The sequence below is a fragment of the Muscardinus avellanarius genome (genome assembly GCF_963383645.1).
Source record: "Muscardinus avellanarius genome assembly, chromosome: 2".
Classification (NCBI taxonomy): domain Eukaryota; kingdom Metazoa; phylum Chordata; class Mammalia; order Rodentia; family Gliridae; genus Muscardinus; species Muscardinus avellanarius.
The window spans coordinates 71396704-71414006 of NC_137787.1; positions in this window are offsets into that span (position 1 = coordinate 71396704).

Sequence of the window (17303 nt, forward strand, 5' to 3'; positions counted from 1 at the left end):
ATCACCTTTTGCCAATGCCCTCAGGATTAAACAGGGCAGTCTGGTTTTCCTTTTCTGCATTGGCTATACCTTTGTAGTCAATAAAAGACTAACTAGAAAAGAATCAGCTGATGAGAGAATCAATCTTCTGGAAGCCTCCCCACAGTTTTCTCATCATTTTTGTGCCGTCTGTCATCTCAGATTGTAAAATGGAAACCAAAACTCAGTATGTGGGAAGACTTTTACTGCTCCTTGTTAACAAAAACAGTAAGACCAGGGGTTTTGATCTTATGAGTGTATAGGTAAACAGTAAGCTGTAAGTGCACACTCTTGAAGTGGCTTTTCTCTCTTTCTAATGGAGGTTTGCAAAGAATTATCAAAGTGGTATCAAAAGGGTCTCCCAACACACTGCAGTGTGGATATCCATTCTGAGGAGGTCAGGTTACATCTGAAGGTCTTACATATGACGATAGTAGGGAATCTTGTAGTACAGCAAGCAGTACTACATCCTTCTTAATAATAGTTACAGAAAGAGACATATAAAATGGTCTTTTCTGCATTTTATAACAGATTAGATTCCATTAATTTATTGTTGTAGCATTACATTTTAAATCAAGTGACATTTTGTCTCATTTAACTTTTATTTGAATGATTTTTATCTTATATAGTTTGCTTTCTTGTAGACTACTAAAAATGTGCATGCAATACATTCAGATTATTTTGGCAGATAAAGGTCATTTCTTTATGCAACCCATTGTATACATTTTATCATCAGAGAATTTGAAAATGATTTTTTCTGCTTTTACTTTCTGATTTTATATATTGTTTGTAGTTTGAAAGCACAATCAGAGGAGATAATTTAAACTTCCTAACTGGTCCTATTAAAATACAAAACAGAGCTTGAAGATATTTTCTTAATTAATTTAGATTTTTTTAGTTAGTTATAATGCTGTCAAGATGGTTAACTTCTTTGGTGACATAAAACTCACATTTAATAAAAATAAAAAATTTATGCATCTTTAAATGTGTTAAGTCAATTATAATTTTGTTCTTATATACATTATATTATTGAATTATGAAGGAATAGAATGATTTTATTACTTCTATTCAATCTCATTGGCATAGCCCAGTGATTGAATTATTACTATTTTCTGGAGCTAGCAGTATGGTTTGGTGAGAAAAATATTGGCATTTTTCTACTCATTAGTTCACTTGTTACTAAAAATTTGAGTGTGTCAATAAAATATATTTTTTATTTTTATTTTTTGTGGGACTGGGAACTGAACCAAGGGGAATTATACCTCTGAACTATACCCCCAGTCCGAATTTTTATTCTTTATTTTGAAACAGGGTCTTACTGAATTTCAGAGTGCCTCATTAGGTAGCTGAGGCTGGCTAGGAACCTGTGCTCCTCCTGTCTCAGCCTCCCAAGTATGCGCCACCATGCCCAGCAATATTACATTTTTTATTCCGAAGATACTTAAAATTTTGGATCTATCTCTGTATGGATTTGTAGGGAAACAATACTGTTAGATGTGGACAATAAAACTAAATATGAGGAACTTATTTCTGAATATGTGAAGCATTTCTAAATATGTGAAACTTATTTCAATTTAAGTCATATATGGAGTTTTCTCTTAAAATAAAAAAGTAATAGAATATTCTTCGGCTTATCATTTTATTGTTCTTGACATTTACACCAATTGACTATTCATAATGTTCCCATCATTACTATTGACTACTAGCTCATAAAATATAGACTCTTTTCCTGGACATTATATAATTAATATTTTTAATAATGTAAAAGTTCCAGAATTAGTCAAAGAATTTGAATCAGTTTTGACAGAACACAGTTATGCTTTTCATATTTCCAAGATGTTCCTGTCAATGTTTGATAATCTCTTTTTTATTGTAAATTATACATTGGATTTGGAGTTTAATTTTTGTTTCATTTAGTTTTTCCCTAGTAATAAATAATATTTCCTAAAAGTATATGGCAGACTTTTTTATTTTTTATTTTTTGCAGTACTGGGGATGGAATCCAGGGGAATTCTACCTCTGAGCTACACCCCCAGCCCTATTTTTTTATTCTATATTGTGAAACAGGGTCTCACTGAGTTTCAAAGGGCTTCACTAAGTAGCTGAGGCTGCCTACAAACTATGATCCTCCTGTCTCAGCCTTGCAAATGCTGGGATTACAAGCATGCACCATCACACCCAGCTGAAAAATATTTTTAATGTTGATTGGCCACAAATAATCTAAATCCTATGATGGCAGTGTCTTCATCTGCCATGGATCATGGAATCTCTTATATCTGACACATAGAATGATTAATTAATAGTTATGTATTCAATAAAAAATTAAACTTCTGGAGGATATTTCTATAAGCTCTTATGTATTCACGTCTAGGTTGTCCAAACTGCTATGTTACGTGGTAGCAATTTAACAAAAGCTATTTTATTTTTATATGAATAAACATATGTTGATATGTAAACAATATTCTTAGTGTTTTACAAAGAGTAGAAGTATGTGGAATTCTTGTCAAGCATGCCTCAAAATTAAATAAGAAGAGAAGTATGAGTAAAGAAATGCTCAGACTTCTGGGAAGATGGTGACTGAAAGAAGCAGCACATACCAGTCCTGCTGGCACCCAATCTCCATTGCCTTAAAAACAGCATTCTTACAAAAATAAGAAAACACCATAACTTTAAAAAAAAAAAAACCCACGATAAGTAATAGGCAGCATGAATAAAAGCTAGAAGACCAATCAAAGAGCAGGAAAAATAACCTGCCCACCTTGTGGCTGCAGGTGCCACAGCAGTGCCATCTTGCCTCATGGCACCTGACTTCAGAGACTAACAGGAAAACAACCAGAGTCTTGAAACAAAGTAAGCAGCTGCAGATCATCAGAAGTGTAAGCCCTCAGTTTCTCCTGTGTAAACACTGGTTACAAATTGCAGCAGTGGTGAGGCCTAGCTCACCATGCCTCCAGAGATCCAGAGCAGTGCTCAACAACAATGTAAGTGAACCTGCAATCCTTGCAGGAGAAAGCCTAGTGCAGTGCCCTCAGGCACTCTCATCACCATGATAAACTACATGGGTCTGAGACTTTGTGGTTCAACTTGGTGAAGGTGGGGATAGAGTCTGCTGTTGGACATAGCAGAGGCTCAGACAGACTCAGGCTCTGCATCAGTGGAAAGCATAGAGGGAGACCTAAGCTTAACACTAGATACAAATAGTAGGATCTCAGGGAACACAACAGACCACCCAATTGTGGTGAACAGGAAAAAATCAGACTAGACCAATCCTAGCTGTGCAGAACAGAGACTCTTTGGTCCCAGAGGCATCTGGCACCTACAGAGGCAGGGAGAGACCCATCCAAACTATTATGAATAGGTTTATCCCATATAGCAGCAAGCCTAAGTTACCTTAACTTTTCATGATAACTGAGAGTGATCATATCTTATAACGTAGGTCAAAAATTCTGCCTCAGTAGGAAAGGGCCAGTCTGAAGACAGTCAAGGCAAGATATATGTAATACCCAACTGTGACAAACAGAAGTCTATGTTGTTGAAGAATGGAAGGGATTCTGGGGAACTGAGGCCAGGCATAGCCCACCAGAGGTTTCTGATGCTGATGGATAGTCCCCTTAACTGAGGTTCTACAGCTTTATGTTCATACACAGAAGAATTTGCTAATTGAAGTGAACCTGCAAACTTAAATTCCTAGAATCTTTGACCACTTTTGTGGCCTCATGGCCCAGATTCTCCTCAAACTCAGCATTTCAGCAGCTGATGGTCCCCAGGAGCTTTTGAAGGTAATTGAGAATCCAGTATCAGAGCATTTCCCAGTTGGTTGTATAAAGATTGGCACTTCTTTTCCATCCCAGTTGTCAGTGATGTTTGAGAGTTGATGCCTATTAGTGTCCCTATTGTTTTCATGGTAGGGATTTTTGCACATGACAAAGTCTGTGTGAAGTACACAGAGAAAATGGTGTTCATCAGAAACTACCTGGTTTCTGCTGCACCAAGCTTACCACAGCCTTTGAAGAAGTATGGAAGGTCATTTGATGGGTAGCAGAATCTGGTTCTGGAACAAAGGACAATTGGCATCACATCTCTTGGCCCTGTTCTGAAGTGATGGCCTTACTCAACTGGAACTGGGAAAAGCCAAAAAGCCAGCACTGTATATTTTATCTTTGTTTATCCTATAAATACTGCATTTGTAGAAAGAAAAAAATAAAAAATGAAAGAAAAAAAAGAAGAAGAAAAAGAAAGAAATAAAAAGTTGGGGCTTGGCTGATGTGATTTCAAGTTCAAGTTGTACATCTTCCCAATTCAGACAGCAAAACTTAGTTTCATACATGCTATGTATAATAAATTTATGAACAGATACATAAACTCATGGGATGTCTGATGAAAAATAATAAGAACAGTAAAATCTCTGATTATACATTATAACCTACTTTCTTTGTACAAGGGCAGAATTGGTATAAAACAAAACCCAATGCAAATAGTGTAATTCTTCATCATGCCTATCTGTTGGACCTTCCTGCATCTTAATGTAACCAGCTCTTAAATTTTAAAAACATTAAAGGTTCATCTTGGCATCTTTCATACATTAATAAAGAAGTATGTATTATTATAACATAAGTTTGTTTTTACAAGAATCTGATGATTATACTTTAATATAAATTGATTTCTTTTATAGTACTATTTATTTTAAGCTATTTAATTGAAATTTTACCAAATGAGGTATTCATAGACCTTGGACTGTAGCTAGAGGTGTCTATGGCTCAAGGTGATGAAGAGTGAGGAAGCGAGAGACTTATGTTCTGTTTTTTTCTGAGTCTCACCACTAGGCCAACACTATCTGCATTGGTTTCCTAATGCCATAGTAACAGAGTGACAGAAACAGGATGATTTAAAACAACAAAAACATATTGTATCAGGACTCTGGAGGAAAGAAGTTAAAAATCAAGGTTCTTACAAAACCATATTCCCCCAAAAACCTCTAGGGATGGAAATTCTTTTCCCCTCTGGCTTCTCAGGCATCCCTTAGTTTGCAGAAACATCATTTCAGAGTCTGCCTTTGTCTTCACATTGTATTCCTTCTGTGATTGTATCTCACATTGTCTTTCTTTATAAGAACACTGGTCATATTAGATTAAAGACTCTTGCATGTCTTTTAAGGACTATTTGCAAATATGATCACATTAACTAGTACAGAGAATTAGAACTTCAATATATATTTCAGGGAGACAAAATTCAACCCATAACATTTGGAAAGAAAGACATTTCCATTTAATTTAAGCTGTTCTGTTTTGAGGACCCTGTTTTTATAAATTTAGCCTATACACAAACAGATATATATTGAAATAATAAATAAGCCAGGTGTGGTGGCGCACGCTTGTAATCCCCATGCTTGGGAGGTGGAGACAGGAGGATCGCGCAGGTTTGAAGCCAGTTGCACTGGCTTAAGAGACCCTGTTTCCAAATAAAAAATATAAAATATGTCTGGGAGGGTAGCCTGGATGTAGAAAGGTTTCCAGGAATCCTAGTACCACACACAAAAACAAAAATAAATCATAAATAAGATGAATTCTAATTTAGATATAGGTAACAGAGTTCTTATGAGATCTTGAATGCTCAAACAAATAATTACCTCTAGTTTTTCTCTTTCAGATAATTGTATTCTCTGATCAATCAGCAAAATATTTTCTGGAGGAAAGTAGTTCAACCTACATCATGTCTTTGTTAATACAAATTTCATAGGAATAAAGCCACATCAGTTCACATATATGTGGTTTATAGTTGCTTTCACACTATGATGGTAAAGTTGTTTAGTTGCAACAGAGACTGTATAGCCCACAAAGTCTAAGATATTTAGTACCTGGCCCTTTAGAGAAAAAGCTTACTAACTTTTTCTCTAGAACATAGAGCGATAAGAAAGAGGTTTGCTTTTTTTTATCATATGTTCTTTATACTGTGAGAACATAAGGATATTATTAAATGAAAAGTTGAAGAATAAACTAAACAGAATAACTAAAAATGATAGACCACAAGGATATATGAACTAAACTTTAAATTGAGCCTATAAATTGCTCAAAATACATTTCTAATTAGAGACTACACTTACTTGTCATTGAGATAAATTATATAAGGATAATATTAGACAGAAAGAAAGCACATTATTTCCCATGATTTTTTAAAAATAATAAAGCCACGATATATTAAAACTTACTTGTAATAGGAAAAAATGGCTCTTTCAAATCAAAAGAGTGCAATTTGAACAAGAACAATCATCAGTATAATTGTATGATACTTCTTACTTCTACTAGCATTATTAATGGGACTATAGCTTGACCTGACAATGAGAACGGCTTCCCTTGTGGCATTTTGGCAGTTCTATTTCTGTTCCTTGAGAAACAAAGAACAGACAAAGGATAAAACTCCTTGCTTGAGCTGCTGAAACAATAACACAGCCTGAGAAATTTCCAGGTACTCAAGAGCTCAAAGGATCCCATTTTTATGGCTCCCTGAGAAATGGAAGCTTGATGGACACTCACAGAAAAGACCTGAGTTCCCTTGAAATCAGTAGTCATGTGGGGGCACATCACAGTACTTAGGGCCCTCTAGACAAATGAGTATAGCAATGAAATTTATTTTGGAAAAGAAAAAAGATACATTATGTGAAGCAATCATGCAAGACCAGAGTAGAAGTTAGTCATGCTTGGAGTGCATTGCGGATGGAATAGGGAATTTGCCAGTTATAGGTTCAGCTAAGTTACTACTGGTGCCAGGACTCTATTGTCATGGCCACACACCTAAATTTCCTGTTAAGAGAATAGCTTCTATTTTGAAAGGTTTTGGTTACTCTTTAATGGATAGTTTTCAACATGCTGGGGAGAAAGGCAGAAATGACAATGGCGTTAACGCGATTCAAAGAGGATTATGGCACAAAGTATTGCACTGTTGCCATGATGTAATAAAACCTGAGAAAATGCTAGTGAACCAAAGTCCAGAACATAACTAACTTTACATGAGTGGACTTTCTTCTACCCCTCTCCTAGTTTTGTCTTATCAATCCCATGACAAATTATTATCACTTTTAAGGACTTCAGTCTTGTGTTCTCAATTCCTTCTATTTCTATACTCTCCATTTTCTCTTCTTGTTTTTCCTAACAATTATGTTTGGGTACTTTAGGTTTACCTTCTATGCAGTAACATCTAGCATCTCATTATTAGCAAACTCACATTCACTTTCTCAATCCCCAATAATACCTTGATTATCATGATGTGAGTAACCACTTTCAAGTGGTTTTGAAAAATTATTGAACACTTTGTGTGACATAGACTCTTTTTTGACCAAGTGGACAGATACTTTCATGTTGCCAGAATACGAGCTCTTAAAAAGTAGAGAGTGTGACATAGACTCTTTTTTGACCAAGTGGACAGATACTTTCATGTTGCCAGAATACGAGCTCTTAAAAAGTAGAGAGTGTATCTCTCTCTCTCCCCCCTCCCAGTGTCCAAGCACAGTAAATGTATAGTTGAAAATTATTTTCTGAATAAATTTGTTAATTTTTGAAATGTGATTTATTAATAATACATTTATTATCCTTTTGCACGTAATGTTTAGTTGTTCAGCAGCTTTTAAAATGCCTTTATATTTGGCCTCAGATGACTTTTTAGGCAAGAAATATCTCAAAAAACTGAAGCCAATCTCTGAAACCTCTTTGTTTTACCCACTTTTGATAAGCATCTTTTCAAAATTGTATTACATGCTGCAGATAAGAGATATGCTTGAACTAATTCAACCATTTCATGATGATTCAAGTCAATTATAATAAGCATTAATCATTGTACTCTACAAACAAAACAATGCAGACCTCAGGCACCACTGAATTAGGTAGAAAGCATTGTGCCCAATATCAAACAGACCACAAATGCTATATTTTCCTGTTTGGTTTTCTCTTCTCAACTGCTTTTCTTCTGTCACCTGTCACTCTTTGTTGCTAGGGAAACAGAAAACCACATTTGTTAAAACAGTGATCTTAATTTTAGACATGGAACACCTGAATCAATGCATTTGCTACATGGATTTTCCCAGGTAATTGATTTCATAAAATGCTGCCAGTTGGCATATTCTCCTTTTATAACAGTCCTGAAATTATCTGAAAAAAGAAAAGAATCTTGTTTTGAAAGTTACATTAAGCTATAGAAATAGAAAATAGTATATAAGTCACATATAAAATACTGCTGTATTTTGCAGTAGACACTAAGCATTTCTGTATAATTCTCTCCCTTTGCATAACAATGCTTTACTTGCCTGGCTGATTTGGATAAAAGTGTCCCCATTTTTGAGTTCAGCTACTGAATCCTGACTGTATACTGCTCTCTGTCTCCCCCCAACTTATACATAAGAGTTATTTTCTTTGTAATGATCAGCTTAATAATTTCCCAAGATGAGTTTTATGTACAACATAATTATAGTCAGCAGTAATATTTCGATTCTTTTCATATTTTGGATCTTAAATATCTACCAAAAGCCCATGTGTTAAAGGTTCTGCCAACCTGTGGCACTATCGAGAGTTGCTAAATCTTTAGGAAGTGGGTTCTAGTAGAAAGACGTTAGGTCATTGGCACATGCTCTTTGAGGGGGATACTGTGACCTCTGCTTCTCCTTATCTCTCTCTATTTGCTTCCACACCATGATAAGCAGGTTTCTCTGTCACATACTCTTTCCATGATGTGCTGTGGCACAACAGGCCCAAAGCAACAGGGCCAACCAATCAGGAACTAAAACATTTGAGCAAAGTAAAACTTTTCCTCTTTTTAAGTTTAACATCTCAGGCATTTTGTTGTAGTGAAAAAAAGCTGACTAGCATAGTTCTGTTCAATTAATTGACCATTTCCCCTGTTTGCTTTTGTGGTCCTTTCTTTCTTTTACTAAAATCCTTAAGCCACAAGACCAAAAGCCTAATTTTTGAAATTAAAACTTTATGACTGCTAATGAGCCGAAGTGTAGCAAACAAAAACAAGAACTGCTGGCAAGGCTCCTAAAGTGCTGAGTAACCTGAATGGTTTGTCTGCCATCTAATTCCTACCAGGTCTCTATCTTCCCTTGTGATAATGCAAACACACTGACCTTCTTGGCGCTTTTCAGACATCCCAAGTACAACTTTTGTGTTTGCTACTCTTTTTTTTATCCCAAGGCTTTTCTTCTATGTGCAGACCTTGCTCCTGTTCTACCATAAGCCAAATATCACCTAATGAGATTATCCCCCCCCAACAATCCTTCTCAAATAGCATCCACATTCTTTACTATTTATCACCATTAGCCACTTAACACAGTATTTTGCTCATTTTTTTTACAGATCTATCTAAATTTCCTTTTCTCAAGAAGGTAAAAGCCTTGAGATCAGGAGCTGTATTTATTACTGTTACTGCTACATCTCTACAACTTGGACTAGTGCCTACCATGTAATGCACAAACATACCTGTGGGGTGAATAGGTGGATTAATAATGATCTTTAGTCTTTTACCTTTGGCTCTATTTTTTTTTTACCTTTTTCTTGAGTAATATTCTTCTCTAGTCTATCCACAGACTCTTTTGGATTTGTACTATTTACCTTCTCCTGTTTACTTTATCAAATATGCACACAAGGTCAATTTGTTCTGTCCTGAGGATAATTCCATGACTAACCTATACGATGAGATGTTTGTGACAACTGCTTTCTCTGATGCTCAGGAGCCTTTGAATGCTTTACTGGAGCTTGTGGTTTTGTCGAAGCTGCTGGTGTTTACCTGGAGTCTGACTGCCAGTTAAGGCAAGAATTACTCTATAGATTTTATTGTGTAAAATACTAGAAGTTCTAGAGTAAAGATATATTTAGGAAATTATGCTTGATTCATATTGGAATTTTGTCCAGCTCCTTGATATGATTGAGCCAAATAGAAGCATTTAACTTTTCTTTTTTGTCCTGTTAATACTGTGATTATATAACACTTAGATCAGAGGTCCTGAAATATACTAGAGATAAATATAAGTGAATAAAAATAGTACAATGTGAGAAAGTATGCTTTCTAAAAAAAAGAAAAAACTCATGGGGAAAATGATTAGTGGAGAGAATAGAAATTTCTGAAGCAGAAGAAATTAAGAGCGAAGTTGAAGTATTCCTTCTTATGTTGATAAATAGCAAAAATGGAACTAAATAAAATATATGCAATCAATTCATGGTACCATAATATTAGGTCTAATATATACTCTAGCAGTGACTCAATGTATTGAAATATCTACTATTGAAGTTTTACGGAACTGACTTATACTAAGATTAAGGCTAATATGGAGCAGAATATCATTTGTTTTCAGAAATAGCATGAATTTAAATTAAATAAATGGCCATATGTGGTGGCACTGAACCATGCCTATCATATGAGTACATGGGAGGCTAACACAGAGAACTGCAAGTGTGAAGTCAACAAAACTGTTTTAAAATTAAAAAAAAAATAGAAAGGGCTACAGGTGTAGCTCAGAGGTAGAATGCCTCTGGGTTCAATCTCTAGTACTATAAAAATAAATAAATACATGAATAGAAGAATTTTATTATAATTTATGAAAATTTTTATATGTGACAGTTTAAAAGATATTCTGAAGGAAATTATAAAATATGCAAGGTGAATGTAGAACAGATGAGTCTTTTAATTAAAAATCAATCATGATAGTGACAACTGAATTGGATAGGAACACATATAAAATAACTGGGCAATAATTAAATGATGGAATATAAGGAGATATTTTATCTCATTAAATAATATCCTATTTTATATTTATTCTTCACTGTGTTAATCAAACCAAACCAAAACTTCTCAACCAAAGGGAGGGGGGAAACAAAGAAGTCTACTGGATTTTTTCCTGTTTTTTTTTTTTTGCTTAATTGTTATTTTAATAATGAGATAGCTTATCTACATGCAGGTGAATTATCAAAGTTTGAGTAGGAGAGTTAGCACTGTTAGTTTCCTAGCCAATATGCCTTCTTTCATTCTTCCATATTAATAGACCCTGATCTTATTCAATGAGGCAATATATATATTAGAATATCTACACTTCCAGCTGGGCGTGGTGGCACACACTTATAATCCCCGTGCTTGGGAGGCAGAGACAGGAAGATGGTGCAGGTTCGAAGCCAGCCGCGTGCTCTGTCTTAGGAGACCCTGTTTCCAAATTAAAATGTAAAAATAGGTCTGGGAGTATAGCCCGGAGGTAGAAGGGCTTCCAGGAACCCCAGTACCACCGAAATAATAATAATAATAATAATAATAATAATAAAAATAATAATAAATAAAAAGAATATCTACACTTCCTGGCTTTCTTATTGATAATCTGGTAGTGCTGGATACAAACATGAAAACTCTGAGGAGGTAACATTAATTGTAGTTTTATAGATTAATTTAGTACATAATGCACATTAACAAACAAATCAAAGTCAATCACTAAGCCAAACATGAGAAGGAGGGAGGGAGAAGGAAGTGGGGTGGGAATTGGGTAAGGGCTAATTGGGTGATGTGTGCATGTATAGATTTACATCTTGTACTCCATTAAGATGTATGGCTGCAATGCACCAATAAAAAAAATAAATTAAACCTATTATAGAACTAAGAGTCAGATTTTGGCAATGAGTATACATAAATTCATATATAAAGAGAGGAATTGGCCAATGAAATATGATAAAGTTCACATATTTTCTTCCTTTAAACTTAAAATTGCTCTAAGTATTTTTCCATGATGCTACTTATTACTGGACTTTTGTATTATTTTTGTAGCCATGTATTAGTATATCATATGCTCAATTCATAATTCATTTAGCTACATCCATACTGTTTAGGATCTCCCCTATCTTCACTGCTATAAATTAAAAAATGATTGATATGTTAATTAATAAATATAAACCTAAATCAGTAATCTACATATCACTAAACCACTCCTAAAAAGATTACCCATTTTGAAATACTGTGTTTAATATTAGAAATGTTTTAAAATACTTTGATTCTAATTAACAACTGTGAAAAGGCAGTAACAGTTTATCCTTTTACTATGAAAAATTTAGTATCTTTCACCATAATGTTACAGGCAGTATGTTTTCACCCATTACTCACTTGAGAATCTTAATGCCCTCTTCTGAGATTACTAGTGAAGTTGATTATATTTTTAGGATTATTTATTTTTCTTTCTTTGAAATTCTTTTGATCATATCATCATATATTTTTCTAGCTGGTCTTGTCTTTTTTCTTACTGTTTTCTAGGTTGTTTTCTAATCATTTGCATGTGCATATGTTCATTATAAATATTTTCCAGTTAATTACATGTCTTTTTACTATTTATACTATTTTTAGGGGTCAGAAATAATGAAAACCATTCATCTTTGAATTTATGCTGCCCTTCATTATTTTAAGATTATTCTTTCTTTCATTTTTTGCATTATTTCATTTTGCTTTCTAAAGTATATTTAGGTTTAGCTGTTCAGAGAAATATCTAAATTCCTTTTCATCTCTAATTGACTATATACTTAAGATAGTTAATTTCTCTCTAATATATTATGGCAAACTTAAATTATTTTCTATACTAAAAATTAATTGCATAGTATTTTTTCTTTTCCATTATTCATCTGTCAGTTTTTGTCCTAGTACTGTATTTCATGGATTAAAATAGCTTCATAAGCTAGGAAGTAACCAGGATATCAGAGGGACTTCAGATAATAGAGGAGAAATTCTAGAGAAGTGAGGAAGGTGGTCTAGGGAAAGGCAGGGGCGGGGAAAGAGGGAGGATAAATGAAGGAATCACTTCCATGACATTGTATACATATGTGAGGATACCAATGCCAATCTCAATGTCAAAGAGGAAGTAAGGGTTGGGGAGTAGAGTAGAGTGGGAGCCAGGGGCAGGGAACTCACCAAGTGCTATGTGCATGTATGTCTATGAACTAACCTACGGTGTGAGAATATAATGTTCCAATAAAAGTGTAAACATAAAAATAATTGTTATAAAAATAGAATTTTATAGTTTTAATATTTTCTATAGAAAATTGATTGTCTATCAATAATATTTTTCAAGATGATTTCAGTTGTATCACAAATTTGTTCTATAAAGTTAAAGATTCAAGAATTAGTTGTTTTATTGTAATTAGGTATAAGTCTGTAAATTGTTTTGGGAGATAACATTTTTGCATCATTCTACTTTCACTGAAAAATTGTAGTGATTATTCTTTCTATATATTCTGAGCTTCTTCTTTGTTTCTAACACTGAAAAATCTTACAGGGGACAGAGTCACTCGAGGGTGAATGAAGACATAGTAATGAAGAGACTGTCTATAAAGATAGAGAGGAATGGGGACGAATTGAAGCAAGGGGGAGATAGGGGGCTTAAAAAAATAAAGGAGCAAAAGCCTCCGAAGTCCTTTAAAACCTTTAGCTAGAGCACAGCTATACCCAACACAAACTGTGACCTTCACCAGCCCAGGCCTGCAGAAAGGAAGAATAAGAGTAAGAAACACCCAGAGCTTTCTCTCTAACCATCCTATTTCATGCAAGAGCCTCCCAATGACTGACTCTAGAAAACAAGAGAACCAATGTGGCACAGTCCACAAACATTAACCTCTGGGAGCCAAGCCAGGAAGAAGAGTGAAGGGAAATCAGAGAGTATCCGGGATAACATCTCTGTCCACTTAAGTTTTAGGATTTCTCTGTATAGGTCCTTTACCCTTATATATTTCACAATCTAAGTGTACATGATTCTGGTTCCTGTCTCAATTACCCTGCAGGAATCACACAACACACTCAGCTGGAATTTTTATTTATGATATTGGGGATTGAACCCAGGACTTCCCACATGATAAGTAAGAGCTGTACTACTGAGCTCCATCCCCAGCCCTCAGCTAGAATTTTTAAGCAGGCATTATAATGGAAGGTCAATTTATTGAAGTGTTAATGAGGAAAAATAATGTGAAGAGATAGGGAATATAAAATTGTGGAGTTTTTACCTTCCTTAGGGCTGAAGGAGTGGGGAGAGAAATAATTAAAATAAAGTCTGTTTGAAAGTTTAAGTACTTTCAACTAATAATGGAAACGATATTGTTAAAACTTTATTAATTGTTCTGTGCAAAATGATCATCATAAGGCTAACATTTTCAACTGGCTTGATTCAATATCACATGACTATTCTTAAAAAATGGAAGAAATTATTTCCAATTTATTCACATAGAATATAATGTTATGGTAGTGTCTATGAACTGAGAACATGTACTTTATTTATGATTGTTAGAAGAAAAAGGGTAAATTGTCTCCCAAATATCTAAATCCCCTAAATCATTTTGTTGTTGTTGTTGTTGTTGTGGTACTGGAGATGGAACCCAGGGGCATTCCACCCGTGAGCTACACCCCCATCCCTATTTTTTATTCTTTATTTAGAAACAGGTTTTCACTGAGTTACAGAGGGCCTCACTAAGTAGCTGAGGCTGTTTACGAACCTGAGGCTGTTTACGAACCGTGATTCTCCTGTGTCAGTCTCCCAAATGCTGGGATTACAAGCGTGTGCCATGCCACCATACCTGGCTTCCCTAAATCAATTTTTTTTTTTTTTTAGTAGAAACTTCTAAAAGTCTCCTAGGCTTCACTATCTTTATTTTTAAACTTAGAACTCCATTGACTTTTAGTAGTACACAACCTCCCAACTAGAGACAAGGTAGCCTTCACTTTCTAGCAACTATGTGGATACATGGCTAAAATTCTTGTCTGGAAGTGAGTGGAAGAAATTTGTGGGACTTGTGGGTGAACTTTTGAAGATGATCATTTGTGACCTCTCCTTTATCCTTTCTCTACATTCTGCAGACTGGACTCTGCATCTTTCACTGATCAACTGAGCTTGGTCATGCAGGCAAGTGCTCTGGCTGGGCAATGGGTGGCAGCAGAAAGGTGTGTTGGTCAGGTTCTTCTGAAACCAGACACAAAGGTGGAATTTGATGTTGGAGGAAACATCTCCAAAGGATAAAGCTGAAGGAGTGGGAATAAACACAGAAAAAATTCAGCGGCACAGCAATTCTGCTGCCTGTAAAAGGAGAGAGAGAAGGAAAGAGATTTGGACAGGAAGAGGAAGATACTTATTTGAGAGATGGCAGCTCATTTGTAGAAAGTTTAAGTGAGGCTGACAGGTGCTCCTCTTGCTGATGTTGCCTGTCAGACCTGTACTCTGTAGAAAGGGTTTACGGTCTTACCTCTGATATGCACCATCATTGAAGGGTAGCTTTAGGGAGGGGGCAGTGGAGACTTGGTGGTCATAGAACCAGAGTTCTGACAACTGGAGCTGTTGGTCAGCTGTACTTCTTGCTGCAGGGCATTTGAGCCATGCAGTTTCATAGTGGCTGTAAGAAAGATTTTGAATTCTTTGACTCACTGAGGTAGCAAAGCCACTCTTCTTACTGAATCATGTTCTTCCTTAATGTTTTGTTTCAGAAAATGTATGTTTTTCTAAAATCCAGAACATTTTAGATTTTTTTGTTTGTGTCTCTGTCAGCAGTCTCAATGCTGTATTCCAGTAAGCTTGACCACACAACTTCGAGGAAGGAAGAATTATTTTCCCACAGGTTTTTGAGGTCTTGGTGTTCAGTCTATGTTAGGCCAGGATGCTGAGGTGGATCTCAGGCCACGGTAGTGGGAAGCAGAGAAAGGGAGTGCACACAGGCTTTGCTCCTCTCATCATGGAGGCCAGAAGCAAGATAGAGCAAGCAAGCAAAGGGAGTTAAAGACCCAAAGAATCCCTAAGCCACACCCTGAAGCACTCATCTTCTCCAGCCACACCCCATCACCCTAGGTTTCTACCCAAGTAAATCCAATAAAATGGATTTATCTACTGATGAAATTATAACTCTCATGACTTATCTATATCAACTATGAGCTCTTCAGGGGACAATCTGGATCTGACCATAATAGTTAGTTTTTGTTTTGGTATGGGGATTGAACCAAAGGTCATTCTACCACTAAGGTACATCTCAGCTCTTATTTTATTTTTTAATTTTGAAACACGGTCTTGCAAGGTTGCTGACGTTCTTGCTAAGTTTCTGGGACTCTTCTTTGAACATGGGAGATCTTCCTGTCTTTCCTTCTCAAGTGCTGGCTTTACAGGTATGAGCCACTGCATCACTACTCATGGTTGGGTATTTGTTTTTACAGCAATTTTCTCTATGCCCTATACATGTGTCTGGTATATTTAGTTTTTTAAAAAAAAATCTCTAGTAAAACACACACATACATACACACTTAAACACCCAAGTCATCTCAATATGTAACTAATATAAAAGTATAGGTAAAATATTTTATATTCATTTTTGATAATGTCTTTAGAGTCAGTTGTATATTTTATATCTGTAGTATACCTAAATTTGAATACTAAATTTTCACCTTGAATATTTTGAATACTTATAAAGTTTATAGTTAAGTATAAACTTGCATACTTAGGTTGTTCCAAATATAAAATATATTGAATTTAATAATACCAACTTGCAAGTAAAAAATAAAGCAAAATTCCTTGATCACACTTACTCAATAGCAGCAAATGCCTAGCAGTTTCTGTATTGAACAGGAAAGATAGACACAAGGTAGATTAAGCCAATTAGACTACTCACATTCATTTTTCCTCAGTCGGTATTTTGAGGTAGAGATCCAGGTGTTATACAGTCAGTGTGTGGCATTCTCCTTGCCTTGGCATTATTCTATGGTTGCTCCTTATAGCTGAATTCAGCGTGTTTGTTCTGTAGTTGGTCACATGAGACCATATTGTGACAGCTACTCAATTCTACCTGCCATTCAACATGGATACAGTCAGACAATACACTTGTGATTGAGGCTAGCCGTGCTACATTAAAGGTTTACTAATGGACTTTCAAAACTTGAATTTAGTAGAATTTTTATGTGCCATTCATTATTCCTCTTTTTGTGATTTTTTTTTTCTTCAACCGTTTGGAAATGTAAAAAGCCATTTTTAGTTTTGGGGTGCCATAAGAAAGCAAGCAATTGAGTCAGCCATGGTTTGCAGATCTGATGGGCAGACTCCTGCTCCACTATTATGATAAAGGAGAAACATGTCTTGCATTCATGAGGAAAAAGCAAAGCCTGAGCATGAAGCTAACACTCAGAAATGGGCCCAAGTGAGACACATGAAAGCAGCGGCCAGATAGCCATTACTGAACTGTGTCTTAAGACCTTTCCCTCCTACTCTTCTATTTTGTTTTTTAAGCACTGGGAATGGAACCCAGGAGCATTCTACCTCTGAA